Source organism: Amborella trichopoda, chromosome 12 (assembly GCF_054954075.1).
Source record: "Amborella trichopoda isolate Santa Cruz 75 chromosome 12, AtrichopodaSantaCruz75HAP2 v2.0, whole genome shotgun sequence".
Lineage (NCBI taxonomy): Eukaryota > Viridiplantae > Streptophyta > Magnoliopsida > Amborellales > Amborellaceae > Amborella > Amborella trichopoda.
In genome coordinates, this window is record NC_142347.1 from 27,356,367 (window position 1) to 27,364,142 (window position 7,776).

Sequence of the window (7,776 nt, forward strand, 5' to 3'; positions counted from 1 at the left end):
GTGCCTCAGAAATGAACTGGTCCAATATCTTGGGTATTAGATTGCGGCAAAAATTATAAAAAAATAAAAAATGATAAAAATAACATTCTATTTTGCAACATAAGGGCAAAAGTAAATTTTTATTTTTATTTAAATAAAAAAGACCCCGAACAAGATTGGAAAAAAAAAAAAAAAACGTCACCGTAAAATGTCAAAAAACTGGATCGAAATGCGATTCCGTAAATGTTATACACATGAGAAAAACCTATCTTTTAATTGGGAGGGCCCTGACCCTCGAATTTTAACCATCAAAATGAGTCTCTAGAGAGAGATTAAAAAATGGAAATCAACAATATATCTCATCAACATAACTCTCACTCTTTACAACTCAAAACTCTCTCTCAAGTCATTCCTTGAAACAACAAGGACGATCGAAGTAGAGATGTGATCAAACTCACAGTATTGGCTTAAAATTGAAATATTCTTCAATTATAACATCACCATGCACTGCATATGAAGAAAAAGCAATGTACACATCATCATTCAGATATGACGAGAGAGAGAGAGAAAGGTATTCGAATTTTCGAGCACAACTGTCACGACCCTGCCCCCTGACCCTTGCCGGAGGGAAACAGAGTGTGGGGTCGTGACAATAACTGGCAGGAAGGGTCCCCCAAGAAAGAGAGAGAGAGAGGAGTCTCCAAGATCCATGGTAGATGAATGAATTACTTTGTGATGTCAAAGAGGTATTCCAAGAATGATGGCGGATGAGGGTTTTATGAAATTGAACTGCGATGAGAGGGAGGGAGGGAGAAGGAAAGAGGCGTTCTTTGAACTATAAAGAGGGGTTTTGCTTGTAATCGTAGAGATATGTCCTTCAAGAAAGGAAACCAGAGAGAGACTCCAAGATCCATGGCAGTGGAATGAATTATTCAGCGATCAGAGGGGCACCCCAAGATTCATGATAGAAAAAGTTTACTCGTCGCCAATTGAAAGAACGATAAGAGAGATAGGAAGAAGCATTGTTAGAGAGAGAGAATCCAAGAACATTAATCGTACACCATACGTTCCTCTTCACCATGAATGTCAAGTCTCTCTCTCATAAAGAAGCACTAAGACACGACATTGGGGGAGAAGAAGAGGAGGAGGCATGGGCACCCAATCTTAGCCATCTCTTCCTTCTTGGAGCGGAGGTCGGGCAGAGGGTGGTGTAGAAGAAGGTAACAGAGGCTATGAAGAGGCAGGGGGGAAGAAGATGTCGTAGGTGAAGTAGAGGCAGCGGACGATGACCAAAACACAGAGACCCGCCATTGAACCGGAGGCAGCGGCAAAGAGGTTGCTGGTGTTGTGGTAAATGGAGATGCACCAGAAGCTCAAAAGCAGCACGGAGAGCTAGTAACACCCTACAAACGCACCTCCCTCATGTCTCTGTCTTCTAAAGAGCATCATGACGAGAAGAGACTAGTCATTAGATATGAAATCCAATATATCTAAGTGAAAGAATGACTCTTGTGATCTAGCCGAAGTATATAACAATTTTTTTTTCTTTCTTTTCCAATTCTTTTCTTTTCTTCATGGTCTAGATCAATCACAAGAAGTACTTTTACAATATAATAACTTCAAATAAAATAAAATAAAAGAATATAATCAGATCTCAAGAGCTTGAAACCATTCAAAGCCACACTTTCATTAACAAAGAAAAGACACAACCTATGCTTGGGAATAAAAGATATAATAAATAAATATGGAAGAAACAAAAGAAGGTGTCGGATATTACCTCAACCGAGCTTCTTACACCCCACATTGAGTCACCACCTTTCGATGACGCGGGATCTAATAGTCAACCTTCAATCTCAACTGAAAAAGCAAGTTTGGACAAGCCACATCAATGGAACATGGACCCCTTTGATCACAAAACTCACATACTAAGTGAATACCCTTAGCAATCTAGTTTGAGAGAGATACTTATCTTTTCTACCACAACTCTATAATCTAAGACCCCAAAGAGAGATGAGAGATCATGAGAAATACTATGAGAGAGATGACAATTCTCAATAACCTAAACCTCTTAGGTTCTTTTACAATGTGGAAGAGAGATAGATCTCAAAGATGAGAGAGTGGGCCGTGTCCCCTTTGGGCTTTCATGAGAGAGATAAAATTTCTTAAAAGAGAGAGAGAGAGATATTTTGAGTGGGGTTGGCCCCCTTTGATATGTTAAGAGAGAGAGAGAGAGATATTTTGAGTGGGGTTGGCCCCCTTTGATATGTTAAGAGAGAGAGAGAGAGATAGATAAAGTGTAGAGATTTTGGGCAGAGACAATCTTTTTTATAGTGCTTGATCAAGATTAGGGTTTCTTAGGATTTTTCTTGGCTTGGCACTCATGTGAGATTGAATATGCACCATTGATCTTAGGTGACTTATGAGGTGAGAGATTTGAGCTCTCGATTTTATAGATGGGCCATCAATATCTTATGGAAGGTGCTATACCATTATCCCTTACATCCTAAACCTTTTTCTCATCAACTAATTCAAAGAAGAGATTAATATATCATAATATTATTCTTTCTTATTTTATGCAGAAGCCTTCTCATACATATCAAACTATCATTCAAATAAACAAAATTAAATACTTTGATGGGAAACGAATTCATATGGTCTAGGAATAAATATCCATTAGGGCACTCCATGTCCAACCGAGAGTTACAAACCTCACAACCTTTATTAAACCAACCCATCATTGCCCATAACCCAAAGTCCTTGCAGGGGATCATTAGTGGGTCACCAAGGTCTAGCCCTTTGGCAAGGGGTCGCAGTCCCGATATATGGATTTCAGGTCCCCCCTGGAGACAAAACCATGGTCATCTTGATCTAATGCAATCTATTGCTCAATGGTGCACAGGGGGTATCTCTCGCATATGTACACGCTTCACCCTGAAAGGTGGTTGGCTTTCTCGAAAGCGGCTATCAATGTGCATGTCGTTCGCTTTCTCTAAAGGCCTCCACCACACACAAGGGTCACATAGTCCCTCAGCTTTCATCCGGGCATACTTTGACCTCATCAAGGGCTAACCCATTAAACCTTCCTCAGTTATATCTCTATGCCCAGGTACCTTGGGTTTTCCCAATCAGACTGACCTAGTAGGTTAAGCACACTCCAGTATCAGAAAACATCGTTTGCTTAATATGGTCCACACAGGACCACACTCCCACTGAGTTCATGTTTCATTACATCAATAAGTTCATGTATAAGCACTCATAAGGTCCTTAATGGCCACACACACCCAATATCTCCCACCTGGCCTTTAAAGGCCTTACATTCTCTCTTCTTCACTTTCTCTCATCCTCATCTCTCTCACATGTATCACCAAAACATTTAAGTGCAACCCCCTTTGCAAGAGGGTATGCTATCATTACTTATGTAGGTATATAGCTAATCTCGATCTCTCCCCATTACAATCTCTCTCTCAAGCAATTTTCACTTATTCTATTTCAATATACTAATCATGGCTTTCGCCATCAATCATTTCACAAAAGGATTTTATAGAGGTAGCACCTCTTTCTCTTTGCTTCTCGGATCTCCTCGAATATGGTCCTAGTCTATCTTTCATATTGCATCGCGAATCATGGACTTGTTGTCACAGAAGATTATCTTGTACGCTCATCGCATGATTTCGTATCTTCATGGGCTCAAAGGAGTTCTTCAATCAAGCTGCTCCCTTCTGTAGCCATACAACCAGCGCCACACATCTGGGTTCCATGGGTGAACAACATTATAATATGTTATTCTAACTGGCATGTCAAACACTTGCAGGTGCTCCCACTGGAATATTTAATTTATTCAGATATTTCATGATAGAGTACTTGCATATCTAAATATCCAAGAAGATAAAAAGAATCATGGGACTGCAGTTGCTCCCATAGAGTTATTGCACATATAACATATACATTTTAAACATTCTTATGCCTATATCATGAGGTAGTATAGTAAGTTTTATGCAATAAGTATTTCAATAAAGACTTAATGGACCTAACAAGACGATGGGGTTTTATCAAAACCATATTTATAGACATAAATTTCTCTCAATGATCCAATTTAATACATGCTTAGTCTTCATAAATCATTTTACTACATTCACCTTTAATTACCTACCAAGTCAAGTTCATGGTCACAAAACACAAATCATAAAGGCTTGGTTAGGTGCCGCGATCTCGCCCTCCGGGTCGGGTTGAGTTGGTAGTGTGGTTCCGGGTTCGAGATGGACCTGGGACCTAAAATTGCTCTCTTGGAAACAACGTAAAGAAGAAGTGAGTAGATGTACCAACCGGTGAGAGATGAATTAGGGTCGTGAGGCGGGACTTAACTCATGTGGGTCCGTGACACACTCGGGGTGGCTCACGTGGGCGGCCTCTTAGATCACGTTGGAAAGCCCATGGCCTATGGCCGGTTTGGAATCGCCTCCCTTGACTTGTTTCTCATTTCCTGCAAACACATACACACAATTAAAAGTACAGACAAGTAGGACATAAGTCCCCACCTTGTTACAAGTAAAAGTGAGAGAAGAAGTTTGACCGGACGGCTAGGCTGGCATAGTGGCTAGCCCAGTACGGTGACTGACTTGACGTGGTAGCAAGACAGGCACCGTAGCTCTGACCGGCACGGCGGCAATACTACTCAACGACATAATCAACACTGACCAGCCTGACACAATGGCTAGTCTGACGTGGCAGCAAGACGGGCATGATAACTCAGACCGGCACGGCGGCTATACTGCTCGACGACAGAACTTAGTCTGTCGCAATGGCTAGTCTGACATGGCAGCAAGACGGGCAGGTAACTCAGACCGGCACGGTGGCAATACTGCTCAACGGCAAGACTAGTACGACGGCTCAAGGCTCAGTCTGCCCTTTGGTCAAACAACCGATGAAGACTAGCTCGACTCTCGCTAGATCTTCCAAAAGAGACGAAAATGAAAATAAAAGTGATGATAAAAAAAAATTGATAGAAAATGAGATAAAATGAGAGAGATGAATTAAAATAAAAATAAAATAGAATTAGAAAATGGAAAAGCGAATAAACTAAAATAAAATGAAATAAAGTAGAATAAAGTGAATAAATTAAAATAGAGTAAAGTAAAATAAAATAAGATAAGATGATTAAAATAAAATAAATAAATGGAGTAAGCGTAAGGTATGGTGGGATGAGATAGGATACATAGAACAAGATAGAACAAGGAAAAATAAAATGAGTGAAATAAAATGAAATGAAGAGAAGAGAATAAAATGGAATAACATGAAAAGAAATGGGTGAAAGAAATAGCATGTGATGGTGAAATAAAAAAAAAAAAAAATGGATTAGTTAAGAGGGAAAGAATGTTTTAATAAAATAAAACAAATGAATTAGTTAAGAGGGGGAGGGAAAATATTTCGGGTTTTATGTGAATGAAAGAGAGGAATGTTGGATAATGAAACAAAAAGTAAACTACTTCTGAATTAGTTAAGAGGGAGAGGGAAAATATTTCGGGTTTTATGTGAATGAAAGAGAGGAATGTTGGATAATGAAACAAAAAGTAAACTACTTCAGAAAAAAAGGAAGCTTGAGGCGGAAGGAAATGAAGTGGAAGCTTGAGGCGGAACGAAATGAAGTGGAGTGAAAGCGAGGGAAACGAAATATCGTGAGAGGGGGTGAAACGAAACGAAGTTGAAGAAAACCTGAAACGAAAGAAGACGAAAATAAAATAAAGAGGAGTGGGTGTTTAGCTTTGTGGGTCTTTTAGAGAGAGAAAACGCAAAGAGGGGAGTAACGGAGTTGCAGAGGATCGTGAGGAGGGAGATGATGGTGAGGAAGAGAGAGACCGAGAGCGAGGAAGGGGATGTGATTGAGAAAGGGCGGAAATTGGTAGCGGAAGTTGCTGCATAATGGGCAGCAGAGATGGCGGAGGAAGAGAGACGACTGAGCTGAGACAAGGGCAGTGGAGATGGCTGAGAATGAGGTGGATGCAGCGGAGATTGAGGAGGAGGTGTGAGTGAGAGAAGAGAGAGAGGCGGAAGGTTGCAGGCTGTGATCGACGAAAGAAGAAGACGAGGTGATGGCTGCTGTGGTGGTTGCAGCAGGTCGGAGGTCGTGGCTGCGATTTGAGAGGCAGAGTGTGAGGTGGAAGAGAAGGGGAAACAAGTGGTTGAGAGCTGGAGGACAGGAGCAGAAAGAGGTGGCGCACAAGGGCTGAAAGGGAGGTAGCGCACAGGGGCTGAAAGTGAGGTGGCGCACAGGGGCTGAAAAAGAGATGTAAATGGGGAGAGATGGAGAGGGTGTAGTAGGCCGCTGAGAAAGAGGTGGAGGTGGCTTAGCATGGTTGGAGGGAATGGAGGTGAGAGAGTAGCTGAGGTTAAGGGGTGCGAGAGGTGACTCGCGTGTGGTTGTGGCAGTAGGTTACAGAGAACTAGAGAGGAGAAGCAGTGGTGGCAGCTAAGCTATCACATGGTTTTGAAAGAAAACAGAGGAATTGGGAGAGGCGGAGATGGTAGGCCAGTGAGAGTGGAAGGGAGGGTGAAGGAGGTTACGCACAGCCGGCTGTGGTCTCGAGCTTGGCGGTGAAGAAGGCTTAGCAGGGAAGTAGGTTGACACGGCTATGGGTTGGTTGCACATCACAGATGGCGATAGGAAGATGCTGTACAGACGGCGATAGAAAGATAGTTGCAAACGACCATAGGTTGTGCTCACGCGCAGAGATGGGATTATGTTCACGCGGGCCGATACGATTAGTTGGGTTCGCGCGGCATTGGGCTTGCTGCACATGGCCATAAGGTGAAGTTCGCACATGGCGCTGGGGTTTGTTACGTGCACGATGATAGGTAAGATGGGTGTACACGATCCACTCAATGTGAAAGATTTTTTTGTTGGAAGATATTTTTCATGATCACGGATCTTTAGTCAACAAAGCCTAACAAACAGTAGAATATTCGACAGTTTTATAATGTCTTGGGAATTGATCAAGATCTTTATAAGGACTCTCAAAAGTTTTCTGTTAAGTTTCGTCCCATTTCGATACGTTTAAGGCAGTAGAGACTGAGAAACAATTTCGGCAGAATCAACCTCTAGCATCTTGAAATAGACTCTGTAATTAAAATTATATTTTTGGTGTGTCAAATTACAGTCATTGGAACCGATACTATTGAAAACTCCTAGAGATCAAATTTCAGCTTAAACAAACACTCTAGAAAAAAGTTATAGGCGAAAGATTGAAACAAGAAGAGCTGAATACTCTTTACGTGCGGCCACCATGCAACTAAACTCCATTAAAGGGGCAGTCACGAATAGTGACTTGCGATGCTTATATCTCCCTCGTATGAGATCGAATCGCGCTGAAATTGGATGGGGCGTGTTCGTCTCGTCGAGACGAGCGTTTCGATATATAGGACGCTCCACGACGATGCCCGAGCATGAAGAAAAGCTAGAGAGAAGTTGCTAATTTGTGAAGAAAGTTGTAGGAAATTCAGCAACATCACACATCACTCAAGTGGCAAAATCACGCCGCTCGTGAACCTGATCGACACAAAACTAATTCCATCGTGTGCGTAAGGTCTAGGACTATCTCTGGTCCGAACCCCGTGTGCGTAAGGTCTAAGGCTATCTCTAGTCCGAACCCCGTACATGATGAACGATCGGATTCCACACACAAAGCCGATTAAGTGATTACAAATTTCGGTGTTGAATTCTAGATTCCGATCAAAACTCTGAAGTTGCAAAATTTTTCATCCAGACACGGAATCAAGCTGCGTTTGTTGCCACGCGATCGTGAC

The 7,776-nt window shown here is 41.9% G+C and overlaps 1 long non-coding RNA gene across 1 annotated transcript; it reads right to left on the minus strand.

Annotated features, from left to right (window-relative positions):
- Nucleotides 1-228: 228 nt before the first annotated feature.
- LOC148779506 (uncharacterized) lies at nt 229-7,446 on the minus strand. The gene is made up of 3 exons (XR_016046209.1): nt 4,675-7,446; nt 1,757-4,459; nt 229-1,414 (listed from the first exon to the last, which is right to left on the minus strand). It is a non-coding gene; the product is annotated as an uncharacterized LOC148779506 (long non-coding RNA).
- Between the last annotated feature and the right edge of the window lie 330 nt (nt 7,447-7,776).